The 18,410-nt window shown below is 45.5% G+C and overlaps 1 protein-coding gene across 1 annotated transcript in view; it reads right to left on the bottom strand.

Annotated features, from left to right (window-relative positions):
- Nucleotides 1-18,099, bottom strand: part of PRMT8 (protein arginine methyltransferase 8) — a 168,148-nt gene extending 150,049 nt beyond the window's left edge. Inside the window, exons 1-2 of the mRNA XM_054663021.2 lie at nt 17,961-18,099; nt 17,603-17,648 (exon numbers count right to left, since the gene is read on the bottom strand). The gene's annotated coding sequence lies outside the window, so the exon portion shown is untranslated. The remainder of the gene's footprint in view (nt 1-17,602; nt 17,649-17,960) is intronic.
- Nucleotides 18,100-18,410: the final 311 nt, after the last annotated feature.

The following is an 18,410-nucleotide window of genomic DNA, read 5'->3' as shown; positions in this document are numbered from 1 at the left end:
CGCTCCCAGCCCCCGTGTTAGGTATACCACGCTCCCAGCCCCCGTGTTAGGTATACCACGCTCCCAGCCCCCGTGTTAGGTATACCACGCTCCCAGCCCCCGTGTTAGGTATACCACGCTCCCAGCCCCCGTGTTAGGTATACCACGCTCCCAGCCCCCGTGTTAGGTATACCACACTCCCAGCAAGAGTAGCTGAATGCAATATATATATATATATATATAGCCTGAATGCACACCAGAAAGGGAATGATTACATCAATTTTAAGATACCCACACGGACACAAAGAAGGGAACAACAGACACTGAGGCCTACTTGAGGGTAGAGGGTGGGAGTACGATGAGGATTCAAAAAGTGCTTATCGAGTACTATGCCTTTTACCTGGGGGATAAAGCAATCTGTACCCCAAACCCCTAGGACACACAATTTACCTATATAACAAACCTGCACGTGTACCCCTGAGCCTAAAATAAAAGTTTAAAATAAAATAAAATATATAAAACTAAATTGTACAATACCCATACTATGTAACTGTACGTAGCTATTATAAATAAATGAGCTAGATTTACTTGTATTAACCTAGAAACTTTCTATGTCATATGGTTGAGGGGGAAAAATGAAGTTGCAGAAAATATATATAAATATATATTTTTCTTTTATAAAAAGCCCTGTGTATGTGATAAGTTTCTAGAAGCATCAAAAACTTGTGGAAGCCTACAGTGCAAACTCAGTGTTGGATACCCCAGGAGGGTGGGGTTGAAGGGGTAAGGGGTGGCCTTCCAGCTGTCATTTGAATTGTCAGAACTGGAATATTTCATTTTCATAACTTAAAAGGTAAAAGAGGACCCTTATTTTGTGTACTTTGGACACAGTAGAAGGTGAGTAAATGTTTGCCAAACTGAATCAAATTGAACCTACCAAACTCTCGCCATCCACTGGGACACCCCACCAGCTGGGCAGGCTGCCCAGAAGCAGGAATGCAGAGCCTGTGCTTGCCCTGCCGCAGAGGCCACAGCATCAGTAGAGAGAAATCACAGCCTTGCCTGCTGGATCCGTTTCTCCCATCACCCAGGCCTCCATGCTGTCGGGGAGATGCTGCAATCGATCCGCTGGAAATAACTTCACCTTGATGTTTAACCGACTCATGGCTTTTGCATTTCCAGGTGGCACAATCATATTAGCAGCCCCGTAACCCAATTATGGCCATGCACCCAGCTGAAACTTCTCAACGCAAAAGGGGACAGTGGAGCCCAGTCGGCCGCATTCCTGCCTCCTCTTAGAAAAATTACTGGTGGCATGAAATCTTTACTCTATTAATAGAGATCTTCTGCATGCTGACAATAGCAGCTCATAAAAAAAAAAAAAAAAAGAAAAAAGAAAGAAAGAAAGCAGCTACCTGGGTTCTGAGGGATAAAACCAGAATTTTATCACAGTAGCTCAGCCCCTGGCTTACCTGGGGCTGCTGGTGCTAAAAAGATGAGGAGCTTTTGCCTTTCAAAGGCATGAACTTGAAAGTCACTCACTGTGTCTGTGGTAACTGTACTAAGATGTTTGAAAAGCAAGTGAGTGTCAAAGACGAAGGTGACGGAGCTATGCAACAGGAAAAACTAAATATTTCTCCAGGACTGAGATGAACTTAGTGCGTGATTGGATCCTAACCATCCTCACAAGGTCACAAAGGGGAGGGGATGACTTGACTTTTTTATAAGCAGGTAAGCAGGGCCTGAGGCACCCAATAACCTTCACTCAAAGTCACAGGGCAACCAGAGCCAAGCCTTCGCCCAACCTCACCACAGGTGTGAACTCTCCATCCTGAACACATACCATCTCCCCTTGCCCGCTAAAATCACCTCTCCTGAGGAGGAATAAATTGGACATCAAGCCTCAGTTTCCTTGCGGACACAGGGTGTCATCAGGGACCAATCCCTCGGTATCCTATAGATGAAATATATCAAGCTTAATTCGCCATCCTAGGACTAGGAAAGGACCCACAAGCCTGAGCGGTTCAGAGAAGGTGGGGTTCAAAACACACGACGTTGGCCGGGCGTGGTGGCTCGTGCCTGTAATCCCAGCACTCTGGGACGCCGAGGCGGGTGGGTCATGAGGTCAGGAGATCGAGACCATCCTGACTAACACGGTGAAACCCTGTGTCTGCTAAAAATACAAAAAAATTAGCTGGGCATGGTGGCAGGTGCCTGTAGTCCCAGCTACTCAGGAGGCTGAGGCAGGAGAATGGCGTGAACCCGGGAGGCGGAGCTTGCAGTGAGCCAACACTGCGTCACTGCACTCCAGCCTGGGTGACAAAGGGAGACTCTGTCTCAAAAAAAAGAAAAAGAAAAAAAAAGAAGAAAAAAAAACATGACGTTGTCATTTCTACAGCCATATGGCACTTGGCAGTTTTGAAAGCATTTCTGCAGGATGAACTGCATGAACCTCTTCCCCCTTCCCTTGAGAAGGATGCAAGGTGGTCTAATTATCCCTGTCTGATATGCAGAGAGATTCAAACAGCTGGGAACAGGCAGAGCCAAGACTAGAAACCCTTCAACTCACCAGCTCAACGCCCTTTCTGCAGTGTGTAAAGAGCAAAGCAGGCTGGACCGGGTGGCTCATGCCTATAATCCCAGCACTTTGGGAGGCAGAGGTGGGAGGATCACCTGAGGTCAGGAGTTTGAGACCAGCCTGGCCAACATGGTGAAACCCCATCTCTACTAAAAATACAAAAATTAGCCGGGTGTGGTCGTGGGTGCCTGTAGTCCCAGATACTTGGGAGGCTCAGGCAGGAGAATCGCTTGAACCCAGGAGGTAGAGGTTGAAATGAGCCGAGATCGCGCCACTGCACTCCAGCCTGGGCGACAGAGCAAGACTCCATCTGAAAAAAAAAAAAAGAGCAAAGCAAAGCAAACTTCACTGGGGACTCCTCTACCTCTGAGATCTTTGTCTGGCCTGAGAGTGAGGGCGTCTATGGAGCCACAGCAGTCAAGCATTGTGTTGGGAACACTTCCTCCTGAGGCCCTTCGCTCAATCTTGCCTTTTCATTGCAGCCTCATGTAAACTCTTGCACCCTGTGAGAGTCCCAGCTGGAATCCGAGTTAAAAAAAAAAAAAAAAAAGATGGGGGCTTCATTCATGTTCACCATCTCCCCTCCAACACACACCCCCCAACCCCCAACACACACGGAACACCTGCCCTTGGCACCAGTGTTTGAAAACAGCCCTGTCATCAGCTCCATTTTCTGGGGGGCTCCTTCTGTAACTTCCTCTGTCAGCCATGTCCCATTGTGAGAGGGAAAAGACACTGATGAATCTGTAGGGGATCTGGACGCTGTGCCATTTTATGGTGTGTGTGTTTAAATAGCTCTTGCTCCCTAATTTCATGTTGCTTAGGGTTATGTTAAAATTAGTATGTTCAGGAAATCGCAATGAGGAAAGGTGGCCCAGAAACCTTTTTTAGATAGCAAGAAGAACGGTGGCCTGCTTTTAGTTTTGTGCATGTGGATAGACTACAAAGTGAATGGGAATTGACAAAATCTGCATTTTCCTACTACCTTTTCTTGCTTGTGCCTAGTAGCCCTCAGAAAAATGGGCTCAATGCAGGGGTTTCTCTGGAGCACCTCAGCTTCAGCCTTCTCCTGTCTGGGCTACCTTACCCCGGATTTCTCAACAGTTCCTAAAGGGTTTTAATGGTGGTGCTTTCTTGTTAATGACTAGACCTCGAGTTCACAAAGCTCATCATCCTCTCCAGGTCACAACAAATAATTTCATTGTTGTGTCCAAGGCTCTTCACATTCCCTTTCATTCTCCCTTCCTGCTCCCGCCTATGGGGACCCACTCAAATGTTTTTTCACTGAAGAACATCTAACAGTTTTTTTGTGAATGTCTGTGCTCGTATAAGAGTAATGTTGGGCTATGCATCTCACTTTTTCATGCAACATGAAATCTTTTAAAAATCTTGTCACTAGGCCGGGCATGGTGGCTCACGCCTGTAATCCCAGCACTTTGGGAGGCTGAGGCAGGTGGATCACCTGAGTTCGAGACCAGCCTGGCCAACACGGCAAAACCCCATCTCTACTAAAAATACAAAAATTAGCTGGGCATGGCGGCATGCGCCTGTAGCACCAGCTAGTTGGGAGAATGAGGCAGGAGAATTGCTTGAACCCGGGAGGCCGAGGTTGCAGTGAGCCGAGATCGCGCCACTGCACTCCAGCCTGGGGGACAGAGCGAGACTTCATGTAAAAAAAAAAAAATCATGTCACTAAATCTAGTTCATGGTTTCTAACTTCCACTATGTCCACCCCACTGTATCCCACTCTGCCACTTACCAGCTGTGTGATCTTGAGCAAATTACTTAACTGCTCAGTGCCTCAGATTCCTGATATATAAAATGAGACAGTAGGAGTGTCTACACTGCAGGGTGGTTACGAGGATTAAATGAATTTTGAATGTACGTATCTGAAGAGCATTGAGAAATCCTTTGCACATAAGTGCTCAAAAAAGAAAAACCCTAGCTGACATTGTTATCATTACTTCTCCATTCCCCCGGTGAAGGGTATGTCTGTCAGAGCTCTCTGCTACTGCAAACAATACTGCAATGGGCATCCTCTTATAATCGTCCAAAGGATATGAATTCACAGGAGGCTAACTAATGCATGAAGGGATGCTAACCTCACTATTGATCAAAGACACACAACACAAAACAAGAGGCCACTTTCCATCCATCAGATTAGCAGCCAGTGGGAGGTAAGCTACCACCAAGCATTGGAGAGGATGTTGGGAGCAGGATCTCTGAAGGCTGCCTCTGGGACTGCTGTAAATTGCACATCCTGGAGAGCAGTATGGCATTTCCTGTGAAGCCATTTACATACTCTGTAAATCAGCAATCCCACTGCTAGGTCTGTGTCCCAGAGAAATCTATGGACGATTATAAGAGGATGGCCATTTCTTCTGGGAATAGGACGATCCCTTTCACCTGTTGATTCAATGTTCCTGCTCTATTTTTAATCCATTTCCACACTTTCACCACCTCATTTCATGTGTTGAGTCCCAAGTGACTGCATTGCTTTTTTCAAAACAAAACAAAACAAAACAAAAAACAACAAAACGAAGACCACAAAAAAAGAATTTTTTCTTGGAGCTAGAGACCAATTTGGGTCACATGACCAGGCCATAAAGATGAGCACCTAGAATGGAAGGCCAGACAGGCACCGAGACCTGCAGCCTCTTGCCCAGAGAGCCTTTCTCACCTCTCCTGTTGCTGCTTTCCAGCCCCATCGGCCTCCTGAGCTGTCTCCTCCCTCCAGCCCTTCCTGCCTGGGCTGGGCAGATTTCCCTCTCGGGAGTCTCAGGTACTGCCCACTGCCTTGGGATCACATGCTTTGCATGTCATCTCCTCTGCATTCTGACCCTGCTTTTGTCTTTCCCCAGTGGAATTCCCTGAACCATTATTTCAAAGTGTTTCCATTCTGCCCAAACAAGAGAGTTAAGTTCCTTGAGCGTGTGTCTTACTCTGCAGTCGGCCAATGCTCCGAATGGCAGAATCACAGTCCTGGGTTCACCTCCACAGGCTGAAGTGCAAGGTGACTTGCTTCCTGCAAAATGGAAAGTGAAACCAAAAAAAGCCCTATCTCTATCTTGCAGTGAGGCCTGCTGTGGGCAGCCCTGTCAGATTGTGGCCTTCTCCCTGCCATCGCCATCATCTCAGCCACACCAGGCCTCTGCCCAAACCCCCTCTGATCTGGGTCTTCCACTTCAACTCGGGCCTTCTCTGAGAAGGGATCCCACGTCCCTCACAACCCCTTCTGGGGGGACTTGGGGGCACTTGCCCCACAGGCTGAGAAAGAAGCTTCAGCATTCTTTAAACTCTGCAGTCTATTCCAAACTCCTCTGTCTTTAAGCAAAAATTCCTGCTCCTTTAATGCCCTCACTGCCTGCCGAGAGCATTCTGTACCCCTCCCTGGCTGCTGCCAGCCAGGTTCCTCCCAGTAGGTAAATAGGCTCAAGCCTCAGCCAGCTCCCTGCGATGCGCTTTCAAGACAAGCTTCTTGGAAGAGTACACTATACATTTCTCCATTTGCTCACCCCCTATTCAGTTCACAACCCTTGGCTCAGACTCTCCGAGGAAACAGTTCTGGCCAATGTCTCTAGAAGGGAGCTTCTCCTTTGATATGTAACATTTTTCAGCCCTTACCTTGCTTGACTGCAGCCTTTGACACCACGTACCTCTCTTTCTTGGAATCCCATCTTTCCTTGATCTCTGGGATGCCATTCCGTTGTGGTTTTTCATCCTCTCCAGGTCCCTCCCCTCCACCAGCTCTGAAACTTGCATGTCCCCAGGTCTCACACTTGGCTCTTCCCCCTCTGACTCCTTGATCCTGACCTCCCACGCTCCCCATCACAGTGAACATCATCTGTCATGCATATCTGGAGGCCTCTGCCTTCTGGAGGTCATTGTGCATCTCTCTTCTGCCTTCGGCCCCACATTGAAATAGTCCCCAAGTGCTAGTAACTCCAGTTTGGTGCCCTCTCTGCTACTGATCTCTCTCTCTCTCTGTGCCCACTCTCACTGCTTTGGATCAGGCCCCCACCCTTGTCAAGTCAAACCACTGCTGTAACTTTCTCACTGGTCTCAGTCTTGCCTCCTCCCAGCCCATTCTCTGAAATGCAAAAGGGTATTTCTAGAACAAAAATCTATGTCACTCCTCTGTCTAAGGGCTAGCCATTGCCTTCAAAACCAAATCTAAATTCCTTAGCATGACACACAAGGCCCTGCAGGATATGGATATTCCTTGTCTCTAAAGCCTCAAATGTCTAACTCCTGGCTAACTCCTCTCATCTCTCCAGAGTCGAACAGCCTCACCTCCAGCACACCTGCCTGGCACTGCCCCAGCTTCTGGCTTGAAACTCTTCCCAAGTGCTCCAAGAGGTCCCCCAGGCTCACTGGTCTCTACTCCTGCTGATGCTGTATTAGATTGTCCCCCACTAGGCTATAAACTCCCTGTCTTTAGCTTCTGTGTTTCCAGCAACTATCATAGTGCCTGGGCCTTAGCAGTTGCTCTAGAAATGTTGGATGGATGAATGAATGGACGAGTAAATGAATGAATGAATGTTCTACTCTATGGGTCAACCCTGCCTCAAGTATATTATAGTATGAATAATTCTTGCTGCCAAACTAGAAAGGTTCAGAAAATGTGAGTACAATTAAGTGACGTGAAACTACGTCACTTGACAAGTTTAAAATGGGTAGGGAGTAAGGTAAGGGAAAGAGACTTAAGGTTTATTTGGTAGCTACTTATGGTTTCCTGGTAGGCATTTTTAAAAATGTTATTTTAGTTAATCACCATAAGAATACTCTGAAATCAATATTATCTTCATTTTACAGATTTGGAAACAAGATATGAAACAATCAACTTGGTTGTAAGGGAGGAGACCACCCCTCATATTGTCTTATACCCAATTTCTGCTTCCAAAGAAAGAAGAAGTAAAAACTAAAGGCAGAAATGGAATCCACGGGCAGATAGCCCAGCACTGTGCTCTGGGCCTGGTATTAAAAATCAACCCCTGACCTAACTGCTTGTGTTATCTATAGATTGCAGACATTGTATGGAAAAGCATCGTGAAAATCCCTTCCTGTTCTGTTCCGTTCTGATTACTGGTGCATGTAGCCCCCAGTCACATATCCCCACTTGCTCAATCAATCACGACCCTTTCACACTGACCCCCTTAAAATTGTAAGCCCTTAAAAGGGACAGGAACTGCTCACTCAGAGAGCTCAGTTTTTGGAGACATGAGTCTGCCGGTGCTCCCAGCTGAATAAAGCCCTTTCCTTCTACAACTTGGTGTCTGAGGGGTTCTTGTCTGCGGCTCATCCTGCTACATTTCTTGGTTCCCTGACCTGGAAGCAAGGTGATTAACAGACAGTTGAGGCAGCCCCTTAGGCCTGCCATGTGCTGCTCCGGTAAGGTGGTCCACCGGGGCAATTGCCTACCCAGGAGTGCTCTTTGGATCCGCATCACTCAGGCTGGTCAGAGTCCCCCACAGGGATGCTCCACAGGGCAGGCCCCCATGGAAGATCCACACAGTGGCTGAACACCGAGAAGGAACTGGCACTTGGGAGTCCAGACATCTGAAACTTGGTAAGACTGCTCTTTGGAACTTGCGCACTCCATTTGAGTGGAAGCATGGCCTGATCACCCACGACATGCCTGTACTGTCACTTTGTTTTTTGTTTTTGACTTGACTTGGATTGCTTGATACTTTGGTTTTGGTTTTGACCTGGCTTGGATTTCTTGATACTCTGATGGTTTTGGTTCAGGTTTGGTATAAACTGTAAAAGTGTGTGTGTGCCCTTTTTACCTGTTCTTTGTTTTGTGGTGTGCGTGTGGTGTTAGCATGGTGTTTTGTCTCAAGGAAGCATGGGTCAGGCACAAAGTAAGCCCACCCCACTAGAAACTATGTTGAAAAATTTCAAGAAAGGATTTAAGGGAGATTACGGTGTTACCATGACACCAGGAAAACTTAGTAACTTTGTGTGAAATAGGCTGGCCAGCATTAGAGGTGGGTTGGCCATCAGAAGGAAGCCTGAACAGGTCCCTTGTTTCAAAGGTATGGCACAAGGTAACCTGTAAGCCAGGGCACCCAGACCAGTTCCTGTACATAGACACTTGGTTACAGCTGGTTTTAGACATCCCCCTCCGCCCCACCCACAGTGGTTGAGAGAACAGCAGCATAAGCAGCTGACAGAGGCAAGGAAAGACCAGCAGAGACAGAGGAAGAGACATAGTGACAAAGATGGGGTCAAGGAAAGAGAGATAGAGAGAGAGAGAGGAAGAGACAGAGAGACAAAGATGGAGTCAAGGAAAGAGAGATAGAGAGAGGCGGAGAGAGGAAGAGACAGAGAGACAAAGATGGAGTCAAGGAAAGAGAGATAGAGAGAGAGAGGCGGAGAGAGTAAGAGACAGAGAGACAAAGAGAGAGTCAAGGTAAGAGAGATAGAGAGAGAGAGGCAGAGAGAGAGGAAGAGACAGAGAGACAAAGACAGAGTCAAGGTAAGAGAGAGAGAGAGAGGCAGAGAGAGAGGAAGAGACAGAGAGACAAAGACAGAGTCAAGGTAAGAAAGAGAGAGAGAGGCAGAGAGAGGAAGAGACAGAGACAAAAGGAAAGTCAAAGAGAGAGAGACAGAAAGTCAAAGAGAGAAAGAAATACAGAAACAGAGAAATATACAAGTAGTTAAGAAAAAAAAAAATGTACCCTATTCCTTCAAAAGCCAGGGTAAATTTAAAACCTATAATTGATCATTGAAGGTCTTCTCCGTGACCCTATAACACTCCAATACCACCTTGTTGTCAGTGTAAACAAGGGCATAGCCTGAAAGCACTGAGGCCGCTGACAACCTGTAGCCTTCCTATCAAAAATCCTTAACCCAGTGACCCGCAGCTGGCCCAAGTACATTCAGTCTGTAGCAGCAACTGCTACACTAACGGAAGAAAGTAGAAAAATAACTTTTAGAGGAAACATCATTGTCAGCACACCTCACCAGTTCGGAAGTATCTTAAGGGGAAAAAAAAGGGGGGGGACAAAAAGGTAGCTTACTAACTTAAAAATCTTAAAGTATAGGGCTATTGTGTTAAAAAAAAAAAAAAAAAGAAAGAAAAAGATGATTTAATAACATTAGCCACTGAAAATTCCCTTAACCCAGCAGGTTTCCTAGCAGGAGATCTAAATCTTAATTACCATACAAAGGTCCGACCAGACCTATGAGGAACTCCCTTCAGGACAGGATGATAGATGGTTCCTCCAGGGTAATTGAAGGGAAAAATTAAAAAGCCATCTATACCAATTCTAAGTTAATTTGGACTAAACAAGATCTTATTAATAGCAAAGGATAATTGAAATCTCAAACTTACAAGGTTTTCAACAAAAGTAAAGTTTGCTAAAAGTTAACAATGTAACATGTATTATAGTAACTTCTAATCTTGTGGCCTTGGACAGTCTAGTCCACAGACATAAAGGAAGTTCGCTTTGGAAAAGAATGATTATCTTCGAAAAAAGGGAAAAAAAGAGGGGGAGCAGAATTTATGTAAAAAAAAATGTTATATGGTAAATTCTTGTCCTGAAATAAATTAACTAGTTGTTTAAAATATGTATATTTGTAATAAGTCAGAAAGTTGAGGCATGTCAAAAAATTGTCTGCAAAAGTTGTGAAAAAAGTTATAAAAAAAGAATTTATGCAAGAAATGTTATATAATTTAAAAGTAATTAGGCCTCCCGAATGTAAAACTATTGAAAAAAAAAAAACAGTTTATGTGCAAGGTGTGTAAGGAAAGTAAAATATACCTCTGGTAAAAGAATTACAAGAAGGCATAAGAATGTGAATTTTTACCTACATTAAATGGTTAAAAAAATTTGTTTTGAAGGTTTAAGCAAGTTTTAAAACGTTAATTATAAAGAAAATTCTGTGTGTAAACATATTGGCTAAAGTTAAAGGGGTATCATCCAGTTTTTCTGTGAACTGAACATTAAAATAAAAACACAGTGGGTTTTTCTTAAGGCACTAACCTGCTCTTTAACAAAAATTATAAAAGGTTAAAAAGAGTCTATAAAAATTTTACCTTATGGTCAGACATTAAAAATTAAATAAATATGTCTACAAGGTTTTATTAAAACTAAGTTTAACATTAATAACACACTAATATAAAAGTGAAATTTAGCTTATCTGGTATAAAAATCATACAGAAAACATTGTCAAATATAAAATGGTGTTTGGCTTTCTTTGGTCTAAAAAACTAGTAAAAATAGGTGCTAAAGGAAATTTCTCAGAAGACACCAAGGACTATAAAGTCCACTGCTGATGTCCCCACATTTAAAACAAAAGGTCAATTTCTTAAAAATTATATACTTGGTTTAGCACATGTACCACCCCTAGAATTTCTGGTAATCCAGCACCAGCCTGACGATCATGTTCTCATCAAAGGGTGGAAAGAAGGAAAACTCAAGCCAGCCTGGGAAGGACCCTACCTTGTGCTGCTAACCACTGAGACTGCTGTTCATACAGCAGAAAGGGGATAGACTCACCACACCCGAGTCAAGAAAGCGCCACCCCCTCTAGAGTTGTAGGGCATAGTCTCAGGGGAAAACCCTACCAAATTAAAGCTAAGAAAAATTTAACTCTCTTTCATCTATTCTATGATTGTTTCTTCTTTCCTCACTCTATTGCTGACCATCTAGTTATTAACATAACCAAGTCAATTTCGCCTCAAACTATTGCATTTAATGCTTGCCTTGTTATATCCTGTGGGGACTTGCCAAGTCAAAGACAGCTCTCTACTTCAGAAAAGTACCTCTATCCCTCCTGACTCTCCTCAGACTGGGCATTAGTAAATTAGGACCATTTAATCCAGGGAGATTTCAATAAAAACCTCGATATCAACCAGTAGTCTTGCCCCCAGATGTAGAGCTTTTATGCCATAGTTGGTCCAACGTTCTGTGGACCACTAAAGAGCAAGGATGGACTGCCCCCACCGTTTTTTGTAGTTTCCTAAAATCATACATTCATTTTACTAGAGAATCATAGAAGTTAAAACTTAAAACAAACTTTGGCAGTTAAGACAGCATACCAAGATGCAAATGCCAGGTTGGAATGGATCAAATACTCTGTCCACACGTTAAGCAAAAGCAATTGTTATACTTGTGCGCACAGCAGGCCAGAGGCCCACATTGTCCCCTTTCCACTAGGGTGGTCCTCCAGTCACCCAGGCATGGGCTGCATGATAGCTCTTTTCCAAGATTCTACAGCCTAGGGTAACAAGTCTTGCCAAGCTCTCTCTCTGCTATATCCCGAAATCCTGCACCCTGCGGGTCAGCCCCCGAGGGCCATCCAGCTTCCGTCTCCCAACATTAAGTTCACTTCATGTCTCTCACGACAGGGAGGAAACTTAACGTTCCTTGGAGACCTGAAGGGATGCAGTGAGCTTAAGAATTTTCAAGAGCTTATCAATCAGTCAGCCCTTGTTCATTCCTGAGCGGATGTGTGGTAGGCCTTTACTGGGCACTCTGCCGAATAATTGGAGTGGCACTTGTTCTTTAGTCCAATTGGCTATCCCTTTCACCCTGGCATTTCATCAACCAGAGGGAGAAAAATAAGACACTGTAAAGCGAGAGAAGCTCGTCTTTCGACACTCACATCTATTTAGATGCAGCTGGAGTCCCATGGGAAATACCTGATCAATTAAAGCCCAAAATCAAATAGCTGCAGAATTTAAGTAATATTTTGGTAGGTGACAGTTAATAAAATGTAAACTAAATAAACTACATCTATTACAACCAACAGCAATAAGCTTTTCATGACTTAAAAGAAAAATTCATGTCAGCCCCAGCCCTGGGGCTACCTGACCTGACAAAACCTTTTACACTATCTGTGTCAAAGAGAAAATTTTTAAAAATGGCAGTTAGAGTTTTAATCCAGACTGTGGGGCCCTGGCCGAGGCCAGTGGCCTGCCTCTCTAAACAACTAAACAGGGTTTCTAAGGGTTGGCCCCCATGTTTGAGGGCCTTGCCAGCAATAGCCCTGCTAGCACAAGAAGCGGATAAGCTAACTCTTGGGCAAAACCTAAACATAAAGACCCCCCATGCTGTGGTGACTTTAATAAATACCAAAGGACATCAATGGCTAACAAATACTAGACTAACTAGATACCAAAGCTTGCTATGTGAAAATTCCCACATAACCATCAAAGTTTGCAATACCCTGAACCCTGCCACCTTGCTCCCAGTATCAGAGAGCCCAGTTGAACATAACTGTATAGAGGTGTTGGACCCAGTTTATTCTAACAGGCCCAACCTCCGAGACCATCCTTGAACATCAGTAAACTGGGAGCTGCACGTGGACAGGAGCAGCTTCACCAACCCTTGCAAAGTGACTCTGAGGAAGATGATGAGCCCTGCTCCAGTCACACCCGGAAGCTGACTGGTCCACGCATGGCCAAAGCATGAGGAAACTCATCGTGGGACTCATTTTCCTTAAAATTTGGACTTGTACAGTAAGGACTTCAACTGATCTAGGACTGTTCCCAGTATATACATCAAGTCACTGAGGCAGGACAAAAGGTTGCTACAGTCCTATTATTTTATGGTTATTATAAGTGAACAAGGACCCTAAAAGGAAATTATTTCTTTAATGCTATACAAGGTATGTAGCCCAGGAAACAACTGGCCAGTATGTGTTATGACCCCTCTGAGCCTCCCATGTCCACAGCTTTTAAAATAAGATCAAGGACTGAAGACTGGTAGGGACTCGTAAATGATACAAGTAAAGTATTAGCTAGAACAGAAGAAAAAGGGGTCCCCAAATGCATAATCTTGAAATTTGATGCCTGTGCTATCATTAATAGCAGTAAGTTAGGAAGGGGATATGGCTCTTTTAATTGGAAAAAAGGCTATATGACCGAAAATAAGTACATTTGTCACGAATTAGGACTCTGTAAAAATGAATGTGGATGCTGGTCTTGTGTCATTTGGGCCATTGGATAAAAAATGAAAAGGATCCAGTATACCTTCAGAAAGGAAAAAGTAGCCCTTCCTGTACTAAGGGACAATGTAACCCCTTAGAGCTAGTAATAACCAATCCCCTTAATCCTCGCTGGAAAAAAGGGGAGCATGTGACCTTAGGAATCGATGGGGCCAGACTGGATCCTCGAGTAAATATCTTAGTTTGAGGAGAAGTTTACGAACACTCTCCTGAGCCAGTGTTTCAAACTTTCTATGATGAACTAAATGTGTTAGTACCAGAAATTCCAGGAAAAATAAGAAATTTGTTTTGCAATTAGCCGAGCATGTAGCCCAGTCTCTCAATGTCACTTCATGTTATGTATGTGGAGAACCTGTAATGGGAAATCAATGGCCATGGGAAGCCTGAGAATTAGTACCTACAGACCCAGTTCCTGACGAATTCCCAGCTCAAAAAAATCACCCTAATAATTTCTGGGTCCTAAAAGCCTCAATTATTGGACAATATTGCATAGCTAGAGAAGGAAAAGAATTCACTCACCCCATAGGATGACTTAGTTGTCTGGGACAGAAACCGTATAATGGTACCACAAAAACAGTCACTTGGTGGAGTTCAAATCACACAGAAAGGAATCCATTTAGTAAATTCCCAAAGTTACAAACCGTGTGGACCCACCCAGAGTCCCACTGGGACTGGACGGCCCCCACTGGATTATACTGGATATGTGAGCATAGAGCTTACACCAAATTACCTGACCAGTGGGCAGGTGGTTGTGTTATTGGCACTATTAAACCATCTTTCTTCCTACTGCCCATAAAGACAGGTGAACTCCTGGGCCTTCCTGTCTATGCTTCCCACGGAAAGAAAAGCACAGCTATAGGAAATTGGAAAGATGAAAAATGGCCCTCTGGGAAAATCATACAATATTATGGGCCTGCTACTTGAGCACAAGATGGCTCATGGGGATACCAGACCCCCATTTACATGCTCAACCAAATCATACAGTTACAAGCTGTCTTAGAAATAATCACTAATAAAACCGGCAGAGCCTTGACCATTCTGGCCCGGCAAGAAACTCAAATGAGAAATGCTATCTATCAAAATAAATTGGCTCTCAACTACTTGCAGCTGAAGGAGGGGTCTGTGGGAATTTTAACCTTACTAATTGCTGTCTACGCATAGATGATCCAGGGCAAGTAGTTGAAGACATAGTTAGAGATATGACAAAACTGGCACATGTGCCTGTGCAAGTGTGGCATGGATTTGACCCTAGGGCCATGTTTGAAAAATGGTTCCAAGCACTAGGAGGATTTAAAACTCTTATAACAGAAGTTATAATAGTAATAAGAACTGCTTACTGCTCCCTTGTTTGCTACCTGTACTTCTTCAAATAACAAAAAGCTTCATCGCTACCTTAGTTCACCAAAATGCTTCAGCACAAGTGTACTATATGAATCACTATCGATCTGTCTTGCAAGAAGACGTGGGTAGTGATAAAAGTGAAAACTCCCACTAATAAGTGAGGTTCTCAAAGGGGGAGAATAAGGGAGGAGACCACCTCTCATACTGTCTTATGCCAAATTTCTGCCTCCAAAGAAAGAAGTAAAAACTAAAAGGCAGAAATGGAATCCACAGGCAGATAGCCCGGCACTGCACCCTGGGCCTGGGAGTTAAAAATCAACCCCTGACCTAGCTGCTTGTGTTATCTATAGATTTCAGACATTGTATGGAAAAGCTTTGTGAAAATCCCTCTCCTGTTCTGTTCCGTCCTGATTACTGGTGCATGCAGCCCCCAGTCACATATCTCCACTTGCTCAATCAATCACGACCCTTTCACGCAGACCCCCTTAGAGTTGTAAGCCCTTAAAAGGGACAGGAATTGCTCACTTGGGGAGCTCGGTTTTTGGAGATGTGAGTCTGCCAACGCTCCCAGCTGAATAAAGCCCTTTCCTTCTACAACTTGGTGTCTGAGGGTTCTTGTCTGCAGCTTGTCCTGCTACAGCTGAGGCTACACAAATTAAATTTGAGGCAAAGCCAAAATTTAAGCACAGATCCCTGCCTGATTCCAAAACCCATGCTTGTCCTCCTACATGATACCAAAGTTCTGTCCAGGTAACCACGAAGGTTAGCAGGTGGAGCTGACACCTCAGAGGCTGGTGGGAAATAACAAGCACCGAAGAAAACCTACAATTAGAAATGCTCTTGGGGATCATTTTACAGGTGAGAAAACTGAGGCCCAAAGAGCTGAAGGGAATGCAGGCTGCTGGGCTGCTCCATAACTCAGGTGGACATGTACCCCTTCCAGTGTCCCAGATCAGAGCCCTTTCCCTATGGCCCCACCCCATGCACTGCCTCCTGGAACCAGAAGCCTCCCTGTAGGCTGGCCCCTGGGAGTGCACTGAGGAAGGGGGCCATGCTGCCCAGAGCTGGAGCCCACCCCAGTGGCAGGCCAGCAGCACAGTGGTGAGTTTCCCTGTAGCAGCAGAGAGAGACCTTGCAAACTGCCTCAGCAGCCTCAGCCTCCATCCCGTTGCTCATGGCTCTGAGTTCTTTGTGAGGTTAATGGTTCTGCTTTTGCATAAGTCAGCCTGACAACCTGCTCTTTCAAACACTAAAACAAAACCAAAATGCTGCGATTAAATGTGGTGTCATCAAAGTGCCTGTTTCCCAGAGATGGCAGTCAACCGGGAGGCGAGCCAGGGTGAGGACTCAACAGCAAGTCCTATTTGTCCCCAGGGACACATTTCAGGCTCTTGTGTCTCAAAGTTTTCCAAAGTGGCCAAAACAACAGCATTTGGGTAACGGGATATGAAAACCGTGTCTTTTATATGTGGCCCAGACCATTTCACGTGACAGATGGCTGGAGCCCAGTCTCCCACCAGTCCTGGCACCAGCTCCTGAGGACCCAGGATCTAAGCAAACAGATATAAGCCCCTGGATCCACCACCCCACCCCCCGGCAGGATGGCGATGGCTGGAGAGCAAGGGAATCTGCTTCTGCTGCTCTGCCAAGTTAAGCCCAGACCTTAGCGTGGAATGTGTCTACCCCAGAGGAAGCCGAGGCCGGAGCATGGCTTGCAGGAGTGTCCTTCTGTCCCACCAGATAAAAATGACTTGGGAGGCTGCCAAAGCCAGACTTGAGACCCGACAGGCACGGCACAGAAATAAATGTCTGCTCCTCGATGCTAACGATCTATGGGAATGGACATGTGCCTTTCCTCATTTTAAAAAAACAATTATGTTTTTAAGCTAAATTTAAGACATGGAGGAGGAGGAGTGGGAGGGCTCTCTATTGGTAAGAAAGTCTTATATTTTCCTTGTCCTCTCCAAAGCATAGTCACAATATCGTCTCCTTCCAGTGGAATGCCTGATATTTGATGTGATTTTTGACTCGGGTTCCAGCTCGACTGAAAACACGCAGTAGATGCCGTGCTCCCCGTCCCAGGGCTTTACCCTTCCCCACGGAACTGCACTCCAGATTCACTGAAGCAGCCCCAGCTCCACATTTTGCTTCTCCCTCACTGCCCTGTGAGTAGGTGAGTACTTGAGTCAAGACTCGATTTCATCTATCCACAGAAACAGACTCTGGTCAGCTAAAGAGCACAGATGGAACTCACTGGGAGGAAATCAGGCTGTTCTAGACACGACTAGAAAGCATGGAAGAAAGCAAGCAAGCTCATGCTGCAGCAAGAGACTGAGCTGGACACCGTGGTGACCGCCCTCACTGTCATTGTCACTGCCACCCTCCCAACCCACTGCCTCTACTGGAATGATTCTCAATGGGGCCTGCACCTTTGCATTACCCTTAAGTTGCAAAGACCTAGACATGAACACCTAACTCTCTCACTGCTGGGAGGCTGTCACAGCGTCTGGCTTTTTCAGCTTCTCAGTGGGAAACAGTCCACTCCCACCATGGAGGCTCATACAAAGGGGGTCCCCAATATGGAAGGGGGTTCATAGGCTGTGCAACCAAAACAGACAAACAAAAAGACATCTGCACAGCAGGTCAGCTATTATCCCCATTTCACAGATGAGGAAACTGAGGCCCATGGCTTCATTACATTAAGTGACTCACTCGGTATCACACAGCCAGTAAGAAATGTCCCACCTGTTATGGGTCGCTGTGCTTTGGTCACCAAATCAGGATGAGCTGTCTGGAGAGAGAGAGAGAGAGTTTTGAGTCTGCCGCCTTGCATTGATGGACTACACCCACCTCTGAGGCTCGTGCCAATGCTCTTGAGTTGAGAACATCCCATATGAGGTGGGTTCTTCCATGTTGGCCAATGGTTCAGTACAGCCAGTCTCAGCCTTTCTCTCTCTCTCTCTCTCTGTCTGTCTCTCTCTCTCTCTTTCCCCTCTCTCCCCTCTCTCCCCTCTCCCCCTCTCCCTCTTTCTCCCCCTCAAACCACCCCCCCATTCCTGTGATCTTTCTTGGCTCCCTCTGGCTCCATCACCAACATACTCACAGCATGATGAGGTCAGGGAACTGAGCATCCTTCTGGCTGGGGTGCTGTGTGAGGCCATGCCTTGGACAAGCCAGGAGAAAGGACGCGAGCCTTGTGATGAGGTGTCTGGGCTTCATTTAACTCGAGGCCATTGAGAGCCCTGGAAGGGTTTTCAGCAGGAGAGTGATCTGATTAGGTATTCGGAAGTACAATGGATAGGAGGGAATAAAGAGTGGAGGTGAAGAGGCTAATTAGTAGGCTCTGTGGTAGACAGAGAGTGGTAGCGGGGATGGAGAATAGTGAGCAAATCAAATACTAAACAGAAGGAATTCAAGGTCTTGGTGATTGCTTAGGCAAGGGGTGGGTGGCGAGGGGGCAAAGGGGAGAAGTCAAGCCGCTTGGGAAGCTGGGAGCTCAGCAGTGTCATTTTCCAAGAGAGACAACCCAGGTAGATGAGCAGGTAAAAGAAAG

Source organism: Pan troglodytes, chromosome 10 (genome assembly GCF_028858775.2).
Source record: "Pan troglodytes isolate AG18354 chromosome 10, NHGRI_mPanTro3-v2.0_pri, whole genome shotgun sequence".
NCBI classification, from domain to species: Eukaryota; Metazoa; Chordata; class Mammalia; order Primates; family Hominidae; genus Pan; species Pan troglodytes.
Note: the sequence above shows the minus strand (reverse complement) of the source record. Positions and strands in the feature narration are given on the sequence as shown.